The 16,592-nt window shown below is 30.9% G+C and overlaps 1 long non-coding RNA gene across 1 annotated transcript in view; it reads left to right on the forward strand.

Annotated features, from left to right (window-relative positions):
• LOC130446049 (uncharacterized) overlaps positions 1–16,120 on the forward strand; it is a 30,571-nt gene extending 14,451 nt beyond the window's left edge. The window contains exon 4 of the long non-coding RNA XR_008910105.1: positions 16,099–16,120. This is a non-coding gene — a long non-coding RNA (uncharacterized LOC130446049). The remainder of the gene's footprint in view (positions 1–16,098) is intronic.
• Positions 16,121–16,592: the final 472 nt, after the last annotated feature.

Here is a 16,592-nt window from a genome sequence, read left to right on the forward strand (position 1 = left end):
TTTGTATGTTTTTTTTTAACTTTCAGTTGATTTATGTGATTTATCCATTTTCCCCTTTCATCCCCGGAAAAATATTTTTGATTTTGTTCCGCTTTCGTAATATATTAATATATTTGATAAAATCAAAAACAATAACTTATAAAAAATTCTAACTTTACAAATATTTTAAACGTAACGAGATGAAATGTACTAAATGTATCATAATACAATATCGCACTAATAATTGTTGAATTCTTCAATTGTGCAAGATGTCCTTTCTTGAAGAAATGCCGTCGTCGATATTCGGAACTTACTAAATCTATTTGTTGCTTATAATTCTAAAGATACCTAGATGATAATTTTTTAGCATAAAGGTTCTAACAGGTCAGAGGTCGGTTGGGTAATAAAAATCTTATTGCATTACCTAATGCTTGGACTTTCAGTTAAAATTTTGTAAAAATGTTAGATTTTGACATAAACGTCAGGAATCAGGGATTTTTGCTCTGAGGTAATTGGAGCCTTCATATTAGATAACTAAATAAAACACTTAAGTTTTAGTAAATGAATTTATTAGAAAATATCGAACAGGAATATTAAATAAAGTAACAATAATAGACTGAAAGTTTGAAGTTTATATATATTCCTTGCGCATTTTATAGCTATAACATTGTTAGTGAGAAATTCGAATGGCCAACAAATTGAAGTAAAATTATTGTAATTTTAAAACTCTTTCAAATTCTCAAAAAGTTTGTTAAAAAATATGATAGTGTTGCTTCCGAACATTATTCACATTCTAATATTTTTGTTTTCTGGAAATTATTTTTTTTATAACCAGTACCCGACCCATTTGGACTACGAGTTATCAAGAAAATATATACAAAGTAGTTCTTAATTTTGATCACAGAAAGAAATGGACAACATCCACTAAACAACCTGAATCTCCGTTAAAAGACTGTAAAACCCCAAAAATGTAGTACAACATGTAGAATCTACTCGCCATGACCTCTAGATATTCTTGGGTCAAGTTGGGTCACATTTATTATTGAAACACCTACTATAAATAAAAACGTTGATTATTATTGGTTATTCGTTAATGTTTTTGTTGTTGAATATTGGAAATCAAACCACAATCCACACAAATATTTCAATATTCACCTTTTGTCGAAAATATAATCTGTGAATGGACCTTGAAAAATGTACGACAATTTTTTGCATCGGTCTTAAACCATCTTATTATATATAGTTTGTCTAGTTTTTAATGAATGAATTGATAATATTTGAATAATATCTGAGTTCGCATAATAAATTGAAAATGTATTGCCTATAACAACAACAAATTGGATTTGTTGCATCCCACTCGGGAAGAATTTTTTCTATTTTTCCAACAATTTTCTTCTTCAAATTTAATATTTTATTATCTGAAATTTTCCCCGAAGCTATTAAGTACTATCATGGTGAAATTTTTCAATAATGTTGTTTGAGTTTTCAATGCACACTTATCATTTAAATAATAATTTTAAACAATAAATAAACATTTTTTAATTAAATAACCCCCAAAATATACTACAGAACAATTTCCTTGAATGTACCTCGGAAGAAATTGAATTGGTGGATGAATCCGTTTGTTAGGATGATGATTCTTCTTCAACATTTAATGAAGCGAGTGCTTCATTGTCATCTGTTGGTAAAAGCAGTATATTATCATCATCATCCAGTTGACTGTCTGCATTAGCACTTTTAGGTGGCTGGCCTCATTAAATCGGCGACAATATTTATTTTAAATGCAGCTCGGAATGCTTTCACTGTGAATAAATAATTGAAACTTGAGTTAATGATGAGAAGAAAACCATCAAAACTATCAGGTCTGGTCAAATTTCCCATTTTTCAATCTTTGTATAGATTTTCCAATAAAGCATATACTGAGCTTAAAGCTGCTAGCAATTATGGATTCGTATCGCTCAGAACACGATTACAGGGTTTTGTTGAATGTAAACGTTTACTATTCAGGCCATCAAATAAATTGTTCACGGTTAGAACAAAGTTGGCTGTACTTGAAATAAGTTCACCAGTTTCCAAAGATGTCATTAAGGCAAAATAAATACTGTGACTCAACAATTGGGCAGCTAATTTAACCTTCATTTTTTTGAAAGAATTCGGATTGATGTGCTTATCAGTCAGTTTCAATAAGGCCTTTTCTGTTTTGCTCTTTTTATCATTCGTAAACTTTTCGAATGTCACAAAAATATATGAGCGCCCATTAAATATGAAACTATTGTTCGAAAAATTGTTTCTAACGCATTTCAACAGATGGGGAGCATCAAAAAAAGCATATTTTTTCTCATTACGAATAAAATAAGGTTGGTTTTTGTTAACCCCCAAATGCTTTATGAGTTTCTGATTGGTAGTTGATAAATCACATACTATGCTTATAGTGTCTAGTTTTTCCAATGCCTTGGTAATTATACACCATAAAGAAGCATATGACACCACAGCATTCGATACAGTAGGCAATAGGAATTTTCCAGTTGCTATAGATTCCTCTGATCATGAGAACTATAGCTTCACTGGCAGGGAAAGGCTTTCTTCCAAACTCGCCCAGACCTTCGAAACCCTCAATTAAATCTGTTTTCATGTTGTACTCAAGATTCCTCTTAATAGACATTTTATCGAATATCAGAATACATTTCTTCTCGTAAGGCAGCATCGTATCCGCCTTTAAAGTAGGGTGCATAAAAATTTTTTTATCGAATCAAGGTTTGCAACGGAAATTGGCAATCCATGATTTCATTGTTGATATTTCTGGTAAAACAAACCCTTTTTGTCGCAAATATCTGTACGTCTTAGGTCCTTTATAAAATAATGACAAGGCAGTTTTCTTTTCAGATAGTAACCATGGGGATTTCATCTTATGTTGTAATTGCATATTTCACAAGAGATTTTGTAAAATTCGTGAGAGTTCCTTCTCCATACAAAACGTTCACAGAGAGTTGCGCTTTCCTAATCCTTTTTTTTGTAGCTCTCAATTGAGTAATCAGGTTATTGACTTTTTTCCTAGCATTGGTTAGTTCCTTTCTCAACCGTTTATTTTCTTCTTGCAATGACTGCTTCCTATCTCCAATTCCCATAGAACAAGATAGAAGGTTCTGTAATTCTTTCAACCACTCTTCATCTTCATGGTTACTGATAGAACTTTCTGTCATGTCAATGTTTCCGGAATGAATCGGGGCAATAAAATCACTATTTGAATATGTTTGTGGATGTGAGGAAACATTCAATTAGATTATTTGTTCATCCAAATTTTCCATATCCGATTCGCTTTCTTCATCATTTTTGTAGCGGAATAGTACAGCAGTAGTAGGCAATCTTTTAGATTGACTAATATTTTTACTGAAATGTTTGCTTCAGATCAGCTTATTTCTTAGTGATTTCTGGCTTAAGTTTGCCAAAACAGCATTACCTGAAATAAGGAACATCAATATTAACATACATATTTATTGTAATGGTTATAGTAAAATAGTATTTTTTATGTTCAAAAACTTGAATTTATTTAATTTCAATAACGGGCATAAATGGAATAGCGACTAGTAGTACCCTTATTTGGAATTTTCGTCAGAATTATAAAATTTTCCCGAATTGCGTTAAGATAATTTCATACCTGTGTATCATTCTCAAAAACAACTACATATCATTGAAATTTCTTGGTATGCTCACCACAACGGTAAAAACACTCTCATACTTATCTTTGATAAGGATTTTTAAAATCAAACAAAAAAGACCATTCGAAAGAATTGTAACAAAATCAAAAATAAAAAATATACAAATAAGTATATACGTACCGAAGATATTTAAATAATCTGATTTTAATATAAATACTATATTTATTGGCTTTGTATTGAAAGTTACGGATCAATGCGAAAATTTGGATAAGACCAATAAATAAAAAAACTCTTTCTAATAAAGAAAAAAACTTTGTCCTATCAACTACTACTAAAATACCTACTTATAATCGTTTTGTCAGTTTTATCATTGTGTAAAGATATTTATACAATGGTCTCATCCTTACCGATAAGTGTACCAACTAACCCAGGACCGGTCTTGGTTTCACATTGGAGAGCCAAAAGTTATAATAATGGAAAATATTATTTATTGTATTATCTATTTATTCTTTTTGGATTGACCACAAAATAATATAGAAATGATAAAACTGAGCTCATTGTTGAGTTAAATATATTTATATTACTACTGGTACTAATTTAACAAAATGATTTTATTCACAAATCTGTTATAGGCAAATCAAGCATGAGTCATATATTTTTGAAATTAAAACTCATTAAAGTGCAATACAAAAATATATACCATTAAAAATATATCCAAGGCGTCATATTTAATATAGTTATAACATTACAAAAAAGACACCAACTACTACAGTTGAAAATCTAAATTGCTCTTCTCCAGGATTTTTTATACGTAACATTGTTTAAAAATAATTAATTTGTTCTATAGTTTTGAATAGGCTGTCTCTATTATCACTGAAGGAAGTTATGGATAGGTAAATCGTGAAATAAATAACTAACAAATATTTGTTGGGATGATAAATTCATTCATAATGTGCGACTGAAAAAATGTACTTGAGGAGCTTGCTGCTACCTTCAATTTTCAGAAATTATATTTTACAATGAGACCATAAATGCTTACAAAACCATCTGTTTGTTTAATGGTATAATAAAAGCACGCAAAAGGTCTACTTATCTAAACCAAGTATGTATGGTCATAAAAACGGGTACTTACTAGCAAATAAAATTATCTCTTGTTAAATGTGTTTTTTGCAATATATATAATAAAATTGAAACTAAAATTCATTTTTATTGAATGTATTCAACAATCGTAAGATGGTATATGGCATTACTATATTCTTACCCTTAATAGAAACGAGGACAAAAATGGTGATTATATTATGGGGGGACATTACATTGGTTCAAAAAGTCCTTTTTTATATCGAAAACACTTGGTTATGTTTAAAGTAAAGCTCTCAGTACATTTTTTGACAAAATCAAAACGAGTATCTACGACAGAAACGTATTAAGAATAATCATTAGTGATGTTAGTTATTCGAGATAAAAGTGTGCTATATCGCTTAAATTGACTAATAATTATAATAAATAAGCATATCCTCATTAAAAACCTATATGTTTGCCTCGTGAAGGCACGAAACGTCGTATCGAAGATTTGTTGGTACCTACATGTCTATACTAAACTAGTATTTGATATTATTTCATTCAAACATTCTATACTGGATAAAACAAAAGCATAATTTTCATGTATAACTTGAGAATGGAGGAAATTATAATTTTCTCCCTAACTGTTACTATTTTGTCAATCTGTTATGGCATAGAATATAGTATATTATAACCATATTATGATATGTGATAAAAAAACAGTCTATATACATTTGAACAGGTGAAATTTTTGCCTCATTGACAGGATAATTTCCAAATATAAACACACAGACCTTATTATTATGTGCTTAGTTCATAAACATAAAAAATAACAAAAAATACTATTTCAATTTTTGTGAAATATTAAAGTTCAGTCCTTTGTATTCGGTTAGTTGTGTTTAGGTATAAGTTTGAAATATTTTCAAAAATGTTTTATTCTATTCTGTTTGTCTTTACTATAAAGGTAGCTTCTAAGGTTAAATTTAGGTATGATTCAAGTACTTTGGATAGGCTTATAAAATTGAATGAATTTGTAGTAAATCATTGTACTCGTTCAATATGCAATGCGACCATAATACAAATAAACTCATTATCAGAAAAAACTATTGGACGAATTATATTTTATTTGACAATAATTAAATACCTACTTATATTTAGTATTAAACATTTGTAAATAGTCATTTATTCACATTCACTATTTTTTATTCCTTTATGAAAAATAATTCTCTATTAAGAATAACTCACCCGAGTGTAGGTGTCATTCACAGGAAATCAGTACATTTTAATTGTAGGATCTGATCTCTTACTTAGTCCACATTGGAAATAAACCCACTTATTTCCAGCCATTTTTAAAAAAATTAAAAGAAGAAGTGATTATTTGTTATATAAATACATTTTAGTAAGTAGTTCGCTATATATACAGATTTTTTTCGAAAATGTAAGCTGTAGCATTTATATATCTAGCGCGTCTTATAATTTGAATATATTAACTAAAAGAGTAGTGATGTATATTAATTGTAATAATATTCACTTACCTTAAAAATGAAATATATATCCAAGTTCAAAGATTCTCAAATAAAAAAATAATCCAAATGCACAACCAACGAAACTAAACAATAACACAACGAACACAATACAATAATGAACTCAAATTGCAACTTTGCTATAGGCATCCAAAATAAGAAACTTTACAACATAGCTTAAGGGTTGAATATAATATTTTAAATAATTTTGGCGCCATCGGTTAATGGGTTAATTCGGCAACCAAAGCTAAGAAAACACGTAATTCACGCTACGACGTACAGTAAGAAAAGACGTGCTGTGGACGCCAACTCTCCACTGCCATCTATTGGCGGCGTCCACCTCGTCAAATGATATCCTCATAAGGTTAACCTACTATCCTATTCTTTATGCAATGGTATAACAGTCAGCTGAGAAGGTTATGGATTCAATTGTTGGATCGTTTGAATGCAAAATCAAGGAAAAACGACCGCATATACCGAAGGAAAATCCACTGTTTCACAAGTCGATGGCAACGATGATTAGATTGAAGTAATTATACTTCGAATTGCTTCTTCATCCACCGTCTAGTCCAGATCTGGCCCCCAGTGAGTACTGGTTATTCGCTGCTTCCAAAAAAATGCTCCCTGATAAGAAATTCAGCAAAATGAAGAAGCAATTGCTAAAACTGAAGCATATTTTAAGGCAAAAAACAAAGCAGGCTATCGAAAATTTGGTGAAGCGTTGGAATGATTGAATAAAATCGATTTTTGATCAAAAATGTGTTTTTCTTAGTTAGTCACACGATTTATTGAATGATTTGTTAGTTTGGTTTTTCAAAAATTTGAAGCGTATCACAAAAATGAAATATTTCGGTTCCCCAAATGAGGTCGGTGTGTTTATCGTATCTTTGTAGCAGGTACTTCAATTATAGGGACATTTTTATATTTTCTTGACATAATCCATAAAATCTAATATAATAATGGACGGGCGAGGGTTGAGACGAGTAAGCAATAACGGGATAGACGAGCAAAAGTCGACAGGAAATTACCTTTTCGCCATTCGCAATATGTCAGACAAAACAAACATTGACATGGAGGCATGTAAACAATGTATTCATTATTACAGGTATGTGTTTGAGAAATATAGAGAGAGACACGTGCGTTCTTTCTTTTATAACGAAAAACAATTTATATATTTTATTATTATTATTACTAATTTATGAAAAACTTGAACGTGTAAAACTTTTCTTTAAAGTGTCGTAGAAAGACTAATAGAGACGGGAGAGAATGAGGGAGGAGTGAGTGTACAGTGGTAGGCTGAAATTAATTATTTCTTTCATTAGTAGAAGTTTATTAATTAAGGAAGCGCTTTAGATTCGTCTTCTTGTTTATTCAACGTCATCTCAACCCTTTGGCACGGATGAGAGCAACTTTAAAATGGAAACTTATATAAGAACGCGTCTTGTAGCTTGAAACAAAATTAATTATGTATTATGTAAATTTACCGAGGACGTGGAAAAGATACCAAGTGATTAAAATTTTAGGTGAAAATATTTCTCTCCCATTTTCTTTCTTTCTTTCTTATAAAACTTACATTAAATATCGATCTTTCCCAACAAAATATACTATATTAAAATTAGGATTATTTGGGATTTTCGGGGAACTTTTTCGACTAGTGCTTGGTATACGAGGGTTATCTGACAAAATTTCTACCTCAACCTAAAGATGCCAATAGGTACTTATCGTGTGATTAGTTCCGAAAATTTTTTTGAGAATAAAAAAAATTAAGCTGTCTTTAAATATTTTGAAAAACTAAAGCTTTACAACCGTAAAATTTCAAAAAGCCGAATTCAAACGTGGTGGTATCTATGTAAACGGGAAAATTGGAAAATTTGAAGAAAAAGTCCATCAGACTGGGATTCACAATAGATTGCACACTGCACCTTGCAAGTTGCAACTGAACTAATTTGTTAAAAATATACAACTAGAACATCTTTACTTTTATTGTAAAATTTTACTATAATATATTTAGTCACGAATTTGCAATTGATAAGATTGTGTACATATTCATAATTTCTATTTCCGGTTATTTCGGTTCGGTAGTTTAGTCAAGATGACCGTAAGCTGCCATCATTTATCATCGACCATTTAGACAAGGGGTGATCGATTGGTTCTGTCCGCTCAGTTTATTGGAAATTTTCTGTTACAATAACAGATAAAGTTCGATGTAGAAATGGAAAAGTCAAATTAGACGCGTTGAGGTCAATCCAAAAACGAATTGCAATTGAGAAAATACGAAATAAAAGATGAGCATTTTTAATGAAATCTGTCGCCAAACTTTTCATATTTTTCGGTTTAATTACCCCTATAAATAAAGTTTACTTTGCCTGAACGGATAGACACATACCTACCTTAGCTAGACGCAACGATGAACAATGGAAAAGCTAATATTAATAAAGTCTCACTTTTGAGTTTCCTCGTACATAATCGACCTAATCTGTAGACCAGTATGGACTAAGCAAACACGCATGAACATGCATAGCTTTATGGTCCCATGATTTTATCAGGCCACTCTCTGATTGGTTGTTTACACAAGAGGGAGGGCCATCGGCAAACCCCAGTCCTCTTCAGGGGTCACAAAATATATAAGCGCGGTTGCCGGCGTTCTTTTTTTTACACATATTTAACTTTATTTATTATTTTCACCATATATCGTTATATACATGATACTGTCTATTATTATGATTATGAATTCTGTTTTTATTACTAGATTTATTTTCCATTCTATATAACCCATTATTGGATTCAATAGGATTAGAAATTGAAAAATTTGCAAAAATTTCTCTCTAACGTAGTAAATATTCTATATTAGTCTATCTTTGGCTGTCATACAAATTTTTTTTTTCGTTTTCTAAACTTTCAGTACGTTTTATTTTCAAATATTTTCGTCCAAATTGCTGAAATAATTGGATAAAAGCGTTTTTATTAATTACTACTTGCACTGGTGTAAATGGAGGTCTCCAAAATGGAATGTCAAATGTCACTGTTTGTTTGGGACTTTGATATGGAATCTTCAAAATTTCACTATTTTTCACAAAAATTCCATCACTTGTCCCTGCTTTACGAAATTTTATTTTCGGAAAATTACGTCATTAGAAAATGTTTTCATACATATGAAATTTTGACAGCTATACGTCGAAACCTGATTTGCCGGAGTCCTCGTATTATATATTCCAAACCTACATTCTAAATCAATATTGGAATTTATGAAATGCACTTAATAAAATTGGCAACGCCGAATTCGTACAATATCCGCTGGTATATAAGGAAGGGGAATTATATGCCCCTTAGAGTATGCTGTATTAGGAATCTAGTTTGCAGGTATTCTCCTATCTTTTGTTTTTATCTGTTATATATAATATCCAAATGTTTGATACAATTACTTGTGTCGTTGTGTCAAATTTTCAATTAATGTTGTTTAAATACGAAATTGCATATCTAAATGTTGAAGGTATAGTTTCATTCCATCATAAAAAGAAAACGCAAAAAAATAACAAAACACATCTAATGGAGTTTATTTTCACAATTTGATAAAACCCAATAGATTTTTGTTTGCTCGCATTAAGTTACACAAATCGACTTACCTACAACCCCATTTTTGATGTTTTATCTCACGGTAGCAGTCATTCCAATATTGATTCCCTAGTATGTGGTTTTCGTTAGTTCGTTACTTAGCTCGACCCTTCAATTCAATTTTTTTTTCATAGACCAGTCAATTATCCAAAATTACGAGGTATAGTCACAAAATACAGTAAAAGTCCTTTGCAGCACTACCATTGGCTATTAATGTCTTTCTTTTTTCTATGTCATGGGCTTTTTAGTACCACGAATGGTCTTTTAAACGTTTCTCTTAGGACCGACATCTTACTATGTCCTTACAATGACTTTGATGATGAAAACAATGTTTGTAGTGATACCTCTGATTTCTGCAGATATTTTCCACATAAACGGTCAAGCAAATACCTCATCCATTACATTTAGAATCCTCGATGTTTTCCTGGATCACTAAGAAGGATAGTTGTAAGAACTTTCCTATGTTGGTCCATTCTTGTTATTACTAGGATATTTTAATAAATTATTCCAAAATAGTCTGTATGTTAACCGATTTCAGATAAACGAATTTAGTTTCAACGATTTTCTTTATCTATTGACATGGCTGTTTTTAGATATCTTAAGATAGTACAAAAATATTTAAAATACTGGTGTTCAATAAAATCTGAAATCAGTTTGGTCTCGCTGTAATTTTAGAATAACATAATACAGTTTTTAACTAAATAAGTTTCATATTATATATATTTCAAAATTTTGAGATTTCATTAAAATTTTTCTACAAAAAACCAGAAAAAATTAATCTCCTAAGCTTACGTAAAGTGTTAATTACAAATTACCGAAATATCCCAAAAATTTTGATTATATTTTGAAATTTAATAGCCTATAATTCCTTTGAATAAAACCATTTTCTTTCGTATGTATCGAAAAATAATATTTAAGTCTGATTAGAAAAAATATTGAATCAAAACTTACCCCTGTGTTATGAACATTATTAAAACTACAACAGATCAACTAATAAATAAATTTATAAATAAAAATAACACTTGTAATTTATACCGTTTAACTGGAACGTTGTCACCAGTAACTGGTGAGTGGTTGATGTAATGAAGAAAGCCCCCCATGAACGAACAAAACCACCCTTCCACTGGATCTTTTGAGTAAACATCAGGGACAGGGGGTAGCTACCCTTCGATGTTCGTAATACACGCTCATGAAAAGTAAAGAGTCGAAGGTACAAATTCATCATACTCTGAAAATTCGGATGGATTTCTAATCAGTTTATCGCGTATTATTCGAAACGTCGCAATATTTGGAAATTTCCAATCGTATAATGTGAAAAAATTAGGACACACTATGGCAAATTGGGAAAATTTAAGTTTCCTCTTAGGTAAACGTACGATGCAGACGAAACCACCCTCGATGTTACTACACTGCTGCTATTTTTAATGTTGATATTAGTCTAACTAGACAAATAAATATAAAATGGTTTTTGAGTTAAGGATCGCTTAATGGGTGGTCTACCACAATCTTACCACTTTTTTATGTGTATTGGCTATACAAAGAAATATTTTTTGTTTGAAATGAAAAATTAGCGAAAAAGGCTTTAGATCGACATATATAAAAAGGATGGATATACAATAGTATAAAGAAAAGATGAATTATCAGAGTTAATACGAAAAATTGGCTACTAGCGGCTAGATTGGGGAAATTAAATGAAAAGGGATGAAACAGGGCTATAGAGAAATTATATACGTAATTCGTATCATAAATAAATAATCGTTTTCACCCTATATATACATATATAATACGTATATTATGTAGAAATATTAAGACTCGTTCACCTTGAACACCAATTACTTTTAAGAAATCGATATGTTGTGACATGATTTTTAAATTTCTATTACACAATGTCAGTGAATCGAGCCCAACAAAACAGCACCATCCCACTAATGCAGTCTGTCCCCCTTAAAATTATCCATGTACACTTAGTCGCGATATCTCTCTCGTACATAGTACGATTTTCCTAAAGTAGATCGAGATGGAACTATAGCACACGTGGGGTAAAACGTCGAAAATTCTTCGCGAGTAAAATGTGTTTACTTTTCTGTCCTATGTACACATCCTTTGTCCGGACTCACCGATATCGTATTTACTAGACATCTGCTCTCTCTCTGTACGTATGTACGTATGTGAGTAAGAGCCAAGTGGATCAAAAATTGAAGCTGGCATCGCGTACTATCTACTTAATAACCGTCTAATACCAGTAAACTATGCATTAGAATCTACATATACACAGTGTCGAGTAAATAAAAGTTGATACTTCATTTTTTTTAGTTTTTTCAATTGTCTATTCTCGCACAATACGAAGTTTGATAGAAAAAACGACGCATTACGCAGTATGAACAATGCTTCAACCGATACGAGAGGCGTCTGAGAAGTTTCTGATCTAAAAATAAACGAGACATTTTGTTTCTATAATTATTTTCATGTTCCACCTTTTTAACCTGACCTAGAAAATTTTATACGAATGCGCCCTTGGACTTTCTTATTGTGAGAAAGTGCTGATCTCTTCAGGTCGGAAACTTTCCGGACAACCTTCATAACTGCGTTTCTGGACATGGATGGTGTTTAGAATTTCTATCGTGAAATATGTATTGAATTGACCATAGTACCAAAGAATATTATGAAATTTCACGGTTACGGATGAGAAACAGTCTTGATCCCAAAAATAGAGTACGTCTAGAACGGATTTTTTCTTTTTTATTACAACGCGACGTATCATAAGTCGTTCACGAATCCACACCCACCTCGTTGAATAAATTTAGTATCATGCGATTTATGTTGTACTCCAAAAATAAAAATTTGTCGAAAAGGAAAATTTTTGACAATCATTTCTGATATTGAAACTAGACTACTTCCAAAACTTGAAGTAAATTCGACGTTGGGGTAGTAGTTCAAAAGATATTAAATGTTTTTACTCTGTTTTTAAAAAAATTATTTTTTATTTATCATTATTTGATGTAGTGACCCCTTATTTCGTTCAATTTATAAATATTTCCCTCGTATAAATATTAAATTTTTTTAATTTCTTATTTCTTAGACTTTTTGATATATTAATGCATCTAAATGTTCTTGATTTTAGGTCTCTTCTGTTTCAAAATTTTTTTCGATAATTTGTTAAAAGAATTGACGTTTCGACTAATTTTAAGCTTTTATCAAAATATTAATACTGACAATTTGCGTATTTATATTAATCAAAAGATCACTTGATGTTAAATTTAAAAAAATAATCCCCTCTAAACAGAGAACAAAATATTTTCTTTTTCTGTAAACGCCGAAAAAAAATTCGATAATTAGATTTAATAATTTTGTGGAAATCGACAACATCTGGGAAAATTGAACTGTTCAAATTTACTTAATATATTTCGGTTAATATCGGCTCAAAACTAAAAGTCAACAATGTATTAAGCAATGTGTACAGAGTTTTTAAAAAATCTCGGCCTGCAGTGATGAAAGAGCAGTAAAATTCATAATATAAACTTTGCTCGATCAACAAACCAGAGGGCTTTAGGCGAATTTTTAATAACGGTTGCATTTAAAAACGGATTTGTGATGTGATTATTTCAATATTTACTGATGCCAAATCAGGGTATTAAATATTTTTCACAAATAAGATTCTTCTTATTCTTTTTTTTTTTTCGTTTGTAAATTATTTTTTGTCGTTGTTCTTTTACGATTTCCGACAAGTCGAAGTAGGTCAAGTATGTATATTTATTTATGTACATCGAAAAATTTATAATTTTAAAATCTCGAACAAGTTACGTACAATATTAATTATAAATTAGCAATTCGTTTCATTTACAAACGACAAAAGATTTCGTTAATCTTCTCACTTAATATAGAGTAAATCCTATCTCTTTGTAAATGTTGTGTCTGTATCTGTGTGTTAATGTTTGATCGCCAGATTAAAACTAGTTTGCCATATTTGAGTTCGAGTTGGCAAACATGCGGTCTCACACACACTCACATACAGGTAATAAGCGATATATTCATTTATTTATTTATTTATTGTATGTAGTCAATAAACATTTCGCATTATAATATTGAGAGATGCCTCGGAATAATGAAATCGTTAATCTAACTAGTTACCGATTTTTGTTTTGACTAAATATTTGCGCGGTTAAATATTTACTTTTTTAGTTGAAACTTCTTGCCGCAACTAATACTACTAATGAGATTATTCGGTAGATTATATATACTGCCCCACAAAATTTTTGAATTTTGTACTTGTTTAGAAAATCACATTGTTTATAATAATTACGAAACGTGTCATCTTTGACTCGAATGTACTGTATCCAGAGCACTAAAAAATACCGCGACTAATTGCGTTTTTATGACGACTTCCTGGTGGTTCATACGACAAATGCAAAATTGATGGAAGAATAAACGTGTGTTGGTTGTGACTTGGAGAGGTGTGCTACTATTCGATAAGTAACAGTCGTTGACGTGTCGGAATTTGGTAATATACATCCCCTAAACTAAAACCAGTATAAAACTACCGCTAGAAAGTGGATATTGTATCTAGCAAGGTCCACAATAAGTACCTAACTCCAACACTTGTGGGACGATGGGTAGTAAGTCACACCAAATACCTCGTATTTTTAATAAATTGAAATAGTTTGAAAATGACTTTTCTGGTCAATTGGCATCAGTTTAAGAAGAATTTATAATTATGTTATTTGACAATGTTACACCTAAATGACTGATATTCCAGGATCTTTTGTCGATTTTATTAAAAATGTTTTATGTCCTTGCAAAGAGATTTAAATCTTCCACCGTATCTCGATTGATTCAACTCGATGAACAGATAAAACGCAGCTTTGCACTCAAATTATTCTACGTAGGTGTCTTGTACGTCTGTTCCATTAGTTTTTTTTATTCAAATTTGAAATCTTTTGAACTGTACATTTGTGTATAACTACAATCTATTGCTTAGTTTTGATTTTTTAAAAGTTCTTTCTGATAAATTGTGTATATATTAGTTTTAATGAAATTTTTTTATACAACTTATCTCGAAATATTATAAACATTTCGTAGATAGTCGCCGTGGTATAATAAATCCCCAAAATATGACAATACGCTGTTCATCGACAAAAGAACGTCTTCTTTTTAAACCACCACATTCATTGATCTATGTGTGTGTGTGTGTGTGTGCGAGATGTCACACGCATATTTTGCTCATTTTCCCCACAATTATTATTTTTGTTATTCGACAGTGTATCAAAACGACCGTGGCACTGACAGAGTGCACTAGATTAAGACTAGTGCCATTGTTAGAAGTGTCAGGGTGGGCACTCCATCAAAGTAACCAAACTATTCGGAAGACACGTACTCTAACTACAAACGTCATTCATGCTTAAGACCTTTATTGAAGAGTTGTAACTAAATTTTTTTATTATTATGGAAATAACTTTAAGAAATAACCGTACGAATATTTTTCGTATTAACAAAATTTCTGAATTATTAAAATTATATTATACTTTTAGAATGAGAAACGTTCGCAATTAAAAGAAAATTTAGATTTAGTAGATAATTAGTTAATTATCTTGTTGTGGAGGCGGCGGCAAACATAATGAATATCTCCCCTCTACATATAGAGGTTTCCGTTCTATACGCCATTGGCTAATGTTTGTATCAAGTAAACACTTTGGTCTGGAGAAGAGATGCTGTAATTTATTGGGTACACGGTATACCTGGTCTTATCGTTGCACATATAGATAACACACAAGCCGCCATCTTTGGTAAACAATAAGACTGGTTTATGGTCACGGATGATGGAATGTGTGCGTTTAGGTATATATAAGTATGTGTATCTCTCTCTTTCGTTCTCTTATCTTATTGCCTACCTTGAGAAAATTTCCGGGAACTCATTATGGCCATCATGATGGCCGTGTAAGGGGAAAATGAGTACAAAGTTTTATTTAGCCGACACTTCGTGGTGTACAAGTCGTTAACGACATAGGCAAATAACAAGAATACGTTTTATTGCGTTATTTGTAGTTGTTATAAAAGAAATATAATTTTATGAGTTGTATTCATATCATCATCAACATATAGTATTGAAAAGAAATATATATATATATATATATATATATATATATATATATATATATAAACATATTTTTTAATTTTTATAATACCCCTAATTAACTCTATCCGTCACATCGATTTTTCGTATTTTATATAAATTATTTTTCGTTATTATTAATATAATGATATTTTTGTTTCAGATGGCGGAGAGATTACCACAAGGTAAGATTGATTTTCACTTACATCGACATAAAAGCTTGTGATGGTTTTTTGGCCGAAATTTCGTTATAAATCCTTGATACGAATCATCAGAATTATAAAATTTACAAAATATTTCTTCGAATACCTCCAAATAAAAATATGATTAGATTTCCAAAATAAAAAATCGAAATATCTCGAAACTTTATTTTTACTTAAATATTAATCATACAAAATTATTAATTGTATAAATAGTTGGCGCGATGAAAATATAGAACCGTTCGGCGTAAGTCTTTCAACCAGACAATAAACACTAATAAAGAGCTAAAGAGCATAGTGACGAACAGAGCGAAGTGAGGGGCTCAAAAGCAGCGGCACACGCGTCCCCTCAAGCGCGCCGCTCGCCCACATAGCCACGTCAATCAAAGTTGGCTTTAATTTAATATATGAGTTTCGGGATACTCGGGGGGTATAGAGAAGGGTGGCGGCGGGTGTT

This window comes from Diorhabda sublineata, chromosome 6 (genome assembly GCF_026230105.1).
Source record: "Diorhabda sublineata isolate icDioSubl1.1 chromosome 6, icDioSubl1.1, whole genome shotgun sequence".
Lineage (NCBI taxonomy): Eukaryota > Metazoa > Arthropoda > Insecta > Coleoptera > Chrysomelidae > Diorhabda > Diorhabda sublineata.